Source organism: Meleagris gallopavo, chromosome 4, assembly GCF_000146605.3.
Source record: "Meleagris gallopavo isolate NT-WF06-2002-E0010 breed Aviagen turkey brand Nicholas breeding stock chromosome 4, Turkey_5.1, whole genome shotgun sequence".
NCBI lineage: Eukaryota > Metazoa > Chordata > Aves > Galliformes > Phasianidae > Meleagris > Meleagris gallopavo.
The window spans coordinates 29,628,079-29,638,167 of NC_015014.2; the positions used below are offsets into that span (position 1 = coordinate 29,628,079).

Consider the following 10,089-nt stretch of genomic DNA (forward strand, 5'->3'; position numbering starts at 1 on the left):
AAAAAAAAAAAGAGAATTACGTAAAGTAATGCCAATACTGTTCTGTAAAACCAGTCTTATCCTCTCATTCTTCCTCAAAGGGTGTTCTTTTGTTATTGTCTCTCAAATACAGAAAGCTGCCTATTCAATGGGCAATAAAAGGAACACCCCCTTGGGTAAGAAAGAAAAGACACAGTTCTGGGACAGTTCTGACCTGAGGTGTTACTCAGTAATCACCGTGCTGCTCACACATCAAAATAGTTTGGATATTCATGTATTTTAGTACAGTGGGGTTGCTACAGCAACATCATGTACAATGCACAACTCCCATTGCTTTCCCAACTGCAGCTGTAAGAACTAGTTCATATATATATATATATATATATATATATATATCATTTATTATCAAGTGCAAACTCATCTCCACTCAACAGCTTGTCAAGTTGCTCACAATTTATAACAAAGCTGAAACATCTACCACCAATCCTACACAATATCTAGGGACAAGCCCCAACAGGTCTGCTATGGGAATCTGTGTCACAGACTCTGTTGATTTCATATCACTTTGACGTAACTTTGGCATGTTCTAACACTGTAGTCAAGGTAGACCATCACTTTTTCTTAACACGAGACAGGTCATCTACCAATATTCCTAGTTGTGACAGGGCGTAAAAAGGGCATCAACTAACAGTAAAAAGAACAGTAATTAAAACAAAACAAATGGCCACAGATGCATTTTGTCTTGGCCACTGTTTGAACAACAATTTTACTAATAACTTATCAATCTGTAAAACGGCACGCAAAATAAGGCTTTTTCAATCTGGACATATATCAAACTGTTACAGTTGATTTTACTTCTACTCAAGACAATGCTTGAATAAGCATCGATTTTGAAAAGAGCAATTTTAATCTGATAATTTTGTTTTCAACTCTCGCTGTTTGGGAAATTGTTATATATCACTGCTTCATAAATTCTTGTAATTATCTCAGAAGGCCTACATACCATCTGGTATGCTCATCTTTATCACTGCCAGAGCAACAAAACTGTACTTTAAGTAAAAAATGTGTCAAATTTAACAGCTCTAATGTTGCGTATACAGTAATTCTCTATGTAAATAGATTATTTTCAAATTTCTGCTCCTGAGGTTTACAACAGGGTTCTTTAGAAGATCTCACAAACCACCCTTCAAAACAATAGCAGACAGCAATCCGTCAGGTCTCCCGCAAGCATTAGCTAATTGGCATCACTAGCACCTCAAGGAAAAAAAAAAAAAAGTTTAGCCTGCTTTGCTTGCCAGGAATTCCGTATAGCGTGCTAATAATACTGATACCTTCCAGTTACCTTGTCCTTTCAAGTTCAAAGCGCTGTGAAAAACTGAAATAATCTGCTGCGGCACTTTCCTGATTTATGCTAATTCCTCTTAACACAACGCTTTTTAAAATCTAACACATTCTACAATGTTGAATTTCATCCCTTTCATTTTCACTGTTTTCTTAGCTTTCACCTGCTTTCTTTTCCAAGTTCTGGAATTCACGTCTTTTCCAACCCCTTCCCTCCAACCCTGCCATGCCCTGAGATTGACTGAGTGATGGATGGGGAGTCAAAAATACAGGCTGAGTCGACACTAGCTTGTACACTCGCTTTCTCCAGAGCTGTCTTCCTTTCTCAAGTCTTCTATTAATACTTCTTTAGCAGTTGACTTTGAATTTAGTCAAGCAATGTGGTTTAACATCTATTACTCATGAATTATTCTCTTCTTGAGGAAAGAATGGGCTGAGGGTTGTCTGGCTTTTAAAAATGTAGATGTTTTCAAGTGCTGCTGTAAATCTGTGTGAGACAATCATGTCAGATGTGCTGATGCTAGTACTAATGAATTGCAAAAAAGTGATGAGCTTTGTGATGGCTATTAGATACCAGGAGGGAGCTAATCCCACACCTTCTGATGGAAGTGTCCACGTGGTCCATCTTTTTTCATCCATCTTGGTTTTGGTGCACCTACAAACTGCTCTATTCCCTTTTACAGCAGTAATGAGCCTCTTAGGTGGATGGAATATGCCCATTTGCAAACATGTCAGCTGGCAGTACCCAGACCCTGGGCAACAGGCAGATCCCTCTCCCCTTCTCAAACTGACCAATGCATTGATTTCCTTGATTGTGAATTCAAAGGAAAATTTTCCTAGAAAAAGCCCAGAATGGTTGCTTTTTTATGGCACCAGTGATTCCAGTCTTGCGCTCATCATTCTTTAGCAGAATTTAGACCTCATCAGATGATAGCCTTGGATCATAGAATCATAGAAACATAGAATCATAGAATGTCCTGGGTTGAAAAGGACCTCAAAGATCATCTAGTTTCAACCCCCCTTCTATGTGCAGGGTTGCCAACCACTAGACCAGGCTGCCCAGAGCCACATCCAGCCCGGCCTTAATGATTTCTGTAACATCAGGATTTCCACCACCTGGAAACCACCTTTGCAAATCCATCTGTATCCATCTCTGTGGGGGAAATCTCTTTTGTTCAGTTCACAAGTCCAGCTTCCATGTTTCCTATTTTAAATCTTCACTGTCCAAATATTAGATTTATATCTGATCTAGAGACATCTTTCCCAGAGCTTGGTTTGGAAAGAGGTTCCTCCAAATCCTTAGAGCTTAATTATGTCACTTATTTACCTGTCCAGTGCTCAGCTCTATATTCTTGCTCCTAACTGCACTGCGTTTGGAGTAAGAGAAGACAACATTGAGAGGCACAGGAGCCCAGACCATTTCTCCTTGCTGTTTTCCTGAAAGAACACAAAATCGGGTACCAATGTGTTGGATCATTTGCTTGTGCTGATTGTACGTGAATGTTTGCTGAGCACTGTGCTGTGTCGTTAAGGTTCTAATGGCAAAGGGAGCACCAGACAACTTCTTTGAGAGTTCCCTTGAGGCTAAGAGACTTTATTGTAACAACGATGATGATGATTTAGAAACAGGCAGACAAAACTTGCTTTATTTTACCACCAATATTACCCAAGAGAGGTAACGCAGCTATAAAAGGCCCTAAACCGTGTATTTTATTGCAGTGTAACTGCGAGGGACCTCCCTCAGTGGGTGTGTGTGGGGCGGCCCGGCACACCGCGCGCGAAACCAGCGCAGCCCCACCCCCGCGGAGCAAAGCGCACGCGTCTGCTGCTTGGGCGCGCTGTTGGGCGGCGGGCGGTGACGTCACTACGGAGCGCCGCGCCTGGCCGTGTTTCGGGTCGGTGCTACCTGTCGCTGCTCGGCGTGTGCGTCGCACCGCGCCGCCTCGCTGCTTCCCGTCTCCGTGTGGATCCTGATGAGCGGCAGGTGCGCGAGGGGGGGAGGGGCGGGCGAGCCGAGCGGGTTGTGCGTGCATCTGTATGTGAGTGAGTGTAAAGGGGCTGGGGCCGCCCCGCGTGGTCTGCGCGTCCCCGTGGGATCGCGGCTCTCCTCTTGTTTATTACCGCGGGATCAACCGAGCGCATCTCTCTTCTCCCCGCAGGTGGTGAGAGACGCCGGGCTGGCGCGATGAGTCTCTTCAACCTGGACCGCTTCCGTTACGAGAAGAGGAGGACAAGCGCGGAGCAGGATGGGCGGCCTGCTGCTGCAGCTCAGGCCCAGGAGGATGGCAGCCCTGCTGCTGCAGCCCAGGCCCAAGAGGGCAGTCCTGCTTCTGACGGCGGTGGAAATGATGTTGCAGGGAGCAGCAGGCCGGGCAGCCCAGCCTCGGAGGTAGCAGGTGGGTCAGGTATTGTGTGTGCAGTGCGGTCTGAGTGCTGCGTTGCTAGAAGTAAAGCACTCTGCCCTTCCTGTGCCGTGGGTTTTTGTTGTTGTTGTTGGTTGTTTTATAAAGGTGCTTCCCTGTACACATGTTTCACAGCAGTTTTCCGTAAAAGCATCCATACAGTGCATGGTTGGCTTGAATCTGTGCATCCATGGTCACCTGGTAGCTAGAGATTAAATTATTTCAATTCAATAAGCAGGTGTTTAAAATATGCAAAGCATTCCTGTTTATTGATGCTCATCTTAAACTAACGAAGTTTAAGGCCTTTTCAGGCATTACTATAAATACAACGTTGTATGGAAGTAACTTTTCCACTAGAGTCTGAGATGAACTGGAACAGGCTGCCTGAGGAGGGTGTGGATGCCCCATCCCTGGAGTCATTCAGAGCTAGGCTGGATGTGGCTCTGTGCAGCCAGGTCTAGTGGTTGGCGACCCTGCACATGACAGGGGTTTGAAACTAGATGATCGCTGTGGTCCTTTTCAACCCAGGCCGTTCTAGGAATGCAGTGTGGGATATGACAGATAAAACTGAAGCCAGGTGTTTGTTCTTGCTTTTGTCTTTCAGCTTGGCCTGGTTTTGCAGAGAACAGAAATGCCTGTTGTTTGTGTTCAGAAATTGATTGTGCTAGTAGTTCTGCAGCATTTGTCCCATGTTCTGGAAATAGATTGTGGTTTTAACGGAAATCTAAAAAAAACACATTGCTTATATAGGAGTTGATTAGCTTATTTGGCTGATATGTGGGAGTGTTGTTTGGATTCATCAGTTGATACCAGTGTGCAGCTGTAATGGCTCTCAACTACGTAATTACTCATGACCTTTTTTTTCACCTTGTTATACTGACAGCTTTTCAGTTTCTGAGGGTGTGGGAAAGGAAGAACAAAAAGTATGTGTTACTGATTGTTTTATACATCTTGGATGTTCTTATTCTGTGTAACTTCTGATACAGATGTCAAGATAGAAGTGTCATTGGAGAGACCAGACAGGCTTTGATTATGTGTTTAGATAATGAAAGAGCAACAGTATCTGTTGGTGTTAAACATTGTTCGTTCCGCATGCAGGAACAAATGCTGGATGACTGTTTGTTGTAGTGCCTTATCTTTATGATAAGAGAACTTTCTTGTAAAGGAGGAGTTGCTTTTTCTTTTACAGGTCCACCCGACAGCGCTAAGGTAGGTAATTATTTTTCTATGAATTTTGATGTTATGCAGGTTTAATGTTTTCAATATCAATGAAGGCTTTGTGTTTCTAAATAAAGGGACGAAAGCCTTGGCTTGTTGGCTACTGCATAGGTAGGACAAAGGATGGATGGAGTGGAAGGGAAGGAATATGCTGCTTAGAGAAGCATCAGTTCTCTTGTTGAGAGTACCGATATGTGAGGTAATAAAAGGCAGCCTAAAAAAGGAACTGTTGTGGAGGGCTAAGTAATAATGAGAAAAGGAGTGAAAGGCAGTTGTGACCAGAAGTAAATCAGAGTTGAGTAGAAGTGCAGGGCAAGCGCTTCCCTTAAATAAGATATCATGGACATATCTATGATGTAGAGCAGGGGTTCTAGTTAACAGTTAAAATTTAGTTGTAATTATTAGTACTTATGTCAGCTAGTGCTTATATCATCTTCATCTCACAAATATTGAGTGTTTAAAGAATTCCTGGTGGTTTCTCTGAGTTTTTTTCCTCACATTTGCACACATTTCTGTGCAGTGCATTTAAATAAACTATTTTAAAAATTAGGTCATGTTTTCTTAAGTCAATAGAAGTTAACTGAAAATAAAGTATTCAAATTTTGTCTGTAGCAGATCAGATACCAAAGTGTGAAAGAGTAAACTACGTTGGTTTAGCAATTGCACTTTCTCCTTGTTTCCTAAATGGCATTAGGAAGACAGAATTTTTCTTTCTTTAAGTAAAACAGGTACCTATTTTTTATTTCTCGTATTATTTTGGAAAAGATGCAAAAATAACCTGTTTATGGCTCTATGTGCTTTCTTTTCTGCTAAATATGTAAGTAAAAGAGTTACTTTGTACAAGGGGCTGTAGTTAAAAAGGATGTGCTCTAATTGCTTAGTAAATCATACAAGGACAACAATTACCTGTATTTATTCTGAAGGCCAACACAGTGGATTTGCAAAATATTCACGTATGAAGCTGGGATAAAGGGAAGTGTGTTTCTTAGTTCATCTGTTTTTTAATAAATAAATAAATAAATAAAAATTAAATAGCTGGAGGCATTTTTCTTGTCCTTCTTACTTTGATATTGTATGGTTATTTTTGTATATGTAAAAAGAGCTTTAAGATCTGTCCCTCAGTTTCCTTCCTTCCAATAACATTTTCGATGGATTACTTTTGATTTCATTTTGCTGTGTATCCCAAAATACAGATCTAAGAAAAAGATGATATTATTGTAATTTCATTCGTGGGGAGAAAAAGTAGTCAGACAATGTCTCCTGGTCATGAAATAACATTATCTTTTTAGCGAATTCTTGTTTTTGCTGGAGTGAACTAATATTGGTGGAGTGTCGTGCACCCCAGGTATGTAATGCTCATTATTGCTTTGTATGGAACATATGTACCTTATACTTGAACAAGCAGTTCTCAGTATGATGACCAGAAGAACTGGTCATCTCTACATGTTTGTATATTTTGAAAACTGTGTGGGCTTGCAGCCACTTTGCAGCCAAGTTGGAGGTAGCTGGTTCTGAACATCACTTCACTGAATGAGGATGGTAGAGCCATCAACCACTGAGCTGCAGTTATTGGATTGCATTAGAGAGGTGCCTCTCTAAAAAGCCTGGGAAAATGCATTGGAATACTTTAAACTTTTCTGTTGAAATTACTAACTAAATAATGCACGTTTGATTTTATTATATGGTGAAGTTGTTGTCTTAATTTTCAATTAGGCATTTTTAATTTTTTAAATAGGCTGCTGTACTGAAATGGCGAGATTATTCCAGTTGTGGAAATGAACTGTGGTAAAAGTATATGATTAGAAGAGTTACAATGAGGAATTTCAAAATACGATTTGTGTTCCAAAAGTGTGCTTATGAAACTTCAGTACTGAACGGAAATAAAAGTTGTAGATGAAATTAAACCTTTGTATACAGTGCTATTTTTGATGATTGACTGTTGTTATTGATAGCCTTTCTGTTTAATTCATGTGTAAAATGCAAATGATTGAACTCTGAGGTTTCAGTGTTCACTGACATATTGTTGCTTGCACTGGGACTGCTTCTGCCTGGTATTCTCATCTGTTATCATTTCCTCCGTGGACAGAGGATGTTGTGTCTTTTATTATGTTGCAGTTGATAGAATATAATTCTTTTTTAAGCATTTCTGAGAAAAGAAATGCCTTCAGTACCTAATGAACTTTTCCAAGGGTTCCTGGAATGACACATTGATGATTTAGAAGTGGTCTCTTTAAGGAACACCTCAGAATTAGTACTACTCTTTCAGGATTCAAATTAAAAAAAGACTTATTTGAAACAAAAATATTGATTAGCTTGTACAATTGAGCAGCATGCCTTTGATGCTTCTTTCTGAATTTGAGTAGAAATTAGCTGCCATTTGGCAATGTATTAAATGTGGTATTAAATGTGGTAAGCCTCTGTTTTGTTTTTGTTTGGAGGAGAGAAGGCTAGCCTATCTTGAGTATGATGTGTGATTGTGTTTTTTTTTGTTTTTTTTTTTTTTTCCCTCCCACTCTGTGTAGGTTTACTTCAGTGTTTTCTTATTTCTGGCCTTAGAGTCAAACACTGATCCTGTGATTACAGGCATTCCTTATAAGTCCCCTTTAATCATCATGCAATCAGGGAATTTTGCCTCCGTTAATTACATGCTGTGGCAATAGCTATTAAATGCTTACTGCTATACAGTGTTATAATTTGCTCTAAACACATTGAAACCACTCCTCTTATTCCATATGTTACTTTTCTTTTGCGTGTGTGTGTTTGTTTTTTTTTCCCCATTTCTCCTCATAAGAGATTCTGTTCAGTGGAATAGATGGAGGAAGGAGGTAGTGCTTTTCTGAGAGGGAGGATGCCTTTTCCAGGCAGTTCAGCATTTCACAGTCATGAGAGTTAGGAGCTGTCAGGAAGAGTAACTGGTATTTAAAATACAAATAAATTGAAGAGAGCCGAAGTGAAGCAGTGTAAATACACTCTTTAGTTTAAATCTGCACTTCTTACAAGGCTTATTCTAAGGAATAAAATAATTTTTAAGGTTGTGTTATTTTTGTAAACTTAGTTTAAATCCAGTAAGGATGCTAAGTGAAGCTTTCATGAATACCTGCCAACTGCATATTGTGCTACTTGCAGGAGGAGTGTGTTTGAAACGTGCTCTAATAAAAAATAAAAAAAATAAAAAATCATGAAAATGGCCTTTATCAGTTCTCTTAATTCTCTAGAACTGGAATATCTCGTTACATTATCAGGATGTTTTGAAATTTCTATTAAATTCTTCTCATACACCTGTCAGTTCAGTGCTATTGTGATAACCCTTGCTTTGCTAGCCCAACTTGTTAACCTTGAGGAGTGATATGCCTTAGAGTTTTTTTGCTAGAGAGGAATTAACCACAACTTTGCACTTAAATGTAAGAGAAGTGTGTGATACTTACCCCAGTGTCTCTTTTACATTCTTCTTAAAACTTTTGCATAGAAATGGTTTTCACATAAAGCAAACCAGACATAAAAGAGACAACGTGTCTCCTTCTACATATAGATAGATAGAAGTACAGATGAGGAACTTCCTGCTGCCAATGTGGTGGTCTTAGTTGCTGGAAGGCCTGTTTTGGGACACTTACTGCTTCAGAACTGGTGGTACTTTTAGGCTGCCCTTTAAGTTTACATGTGTATGGCCTTTTCAAGATAACATGGAATCATTAAAGTTGGAACAGACCTCTAAGGTCATCTAGTCCACCCACCATCAGTATTTCCCCACTAAAACATGTCTCTGTGTACTACATCTGCCCTTTCCTTTAACATTTCTGGGGATGGTGGCTTCCCTGGGCAGCCTGTTCCAATGCCTTACCATCTTTCTGAGAAGAAGTTCTTCCTCATATTCAACCCAAACCTCCTCTGGCCCAACTAGCCTTGTCGCTAGTTACTTGGGTCAAGAAGCCAACTTCTCCTTGCTACAGCATCCTTTCAGGTTGTTGTAGAGTGATAAGATCTCCTCTGAACCTTCTCTTGTCCTGACTGAATAATCTCAGTTCCCTCAGCTGCTCTTCATAAGACTTGTGCGCCTGAGCCTCCCTGCTTTGCTGCCCTTCTCTGCACACACTCTAGGGCCTTGGTGAATTTCTTGTAGTGGGAGGCCCAAAACTGAACCCAGTACTCAAGATGTGGCTGGTCCTGGCTATTTCTGATGCATGCCAGGGTGCCATTGGCCTTCTTGGCCACCTGGGCACACTGCTGGCTTGTGTTCAGCCAAACATTGACCAACTACCTCAGACCCATTTTTTCCATACAGTCTTCCAGCTATCCTGCCCTAGGCTTTTAGTATTGTCTGGGGTTATTGTGGCCAGAGTGCAGGGTCTGACACTTCATGTTGTTGAATTTCATCCCACTGGCCTTAGCCCAGCAGTCCAGCCTGTCCAGGTCCCTCTGTAGGGCTTTCCTGTCCTCAGGCAGATTGACTATCTCAAAAATCGTTACTGAAATCTTCTACCTCATCTGAAAGTGATAGGAAAAAGTTGAGATTTTCATGGTAATTTGGTTAAAATCAAGAGCTTTTTTTTTTTTTCATAAAGGAGTTAATCTGACCACCTGTGGTTCACTTCTGCCTTTGGCTAGCGACTGAATTCTGGTCTCTGCTGGCAGATCACCTCTGGGAACTGAGATTACTCTGTGGTAACTGAGCTGAGTTTCTTTCCATGTTAAGTGACAGGAGCAGGAGAAACTGCCTTTATTTTCAGCTGTTTCCAGAGTTGGCAACTGAGGAAGAAGCACTGCGTTTGGCTCATAGAGACATGACTTTTAAGAAGGTTTTGGTGCACTAGAAAGAAGAGTGTGCACGTGACACTGTATTTACATGTTGAGGATATAAAATGCATTTATACAAAAGGTTTAGCTGACAGTTGTATCATTAAAACTCAGTCCTCCCACAGGTTCTCTAGCTGTATCCCGGACTTACCTTGTACAGTTGATTTGGTCTATTTTCTTATTCTGAATTCAGGTTTCTTTGGAGTAGGAAATGAATATGAATATTTTTTTTTCCACCCATCTGCCATCCCAGTTCAAAGTATATTATTGTCTGTCATCATTCATAATAAAATATAGCTATTACACTGTGCATGGTTTTTGGTATTCTATCCTCTTGAAGTGTAAATCAGAAACTGTT

General features: G+C 40.6%; 1 long non-coding RNA gene across 2 annotated transcripts; it reads left to right on the top strand.

Annotated features, from left to right (window-relative positions):
• The first annotated feature begins 3,158 nt into the window (after positions 1-3,158).
• On the top strand, positions 3,159-10,078 carry LOC109367278. 2 transcript variants are annotated; one of them, XR_002114265.2, is made up of 5 exons: positions 3,159-3,304; positions 3,480-3,716; positions 4,912-4,931; positions 6,230-6,285; positions 6,676-10,078. It is a non-coding gene; the product is annotated as an uncharacterized LOC109367278 (long non-coding RNA). The 2 variants fall into 2 exon arrangements; XR_004159562.1 differs by having other exon boundaries at positions 3,161-3,304; positions 4,912-10,078.
• The last annotated feature ends 11 nt before the right edge of the window (positions 10,079-10,089 follow it).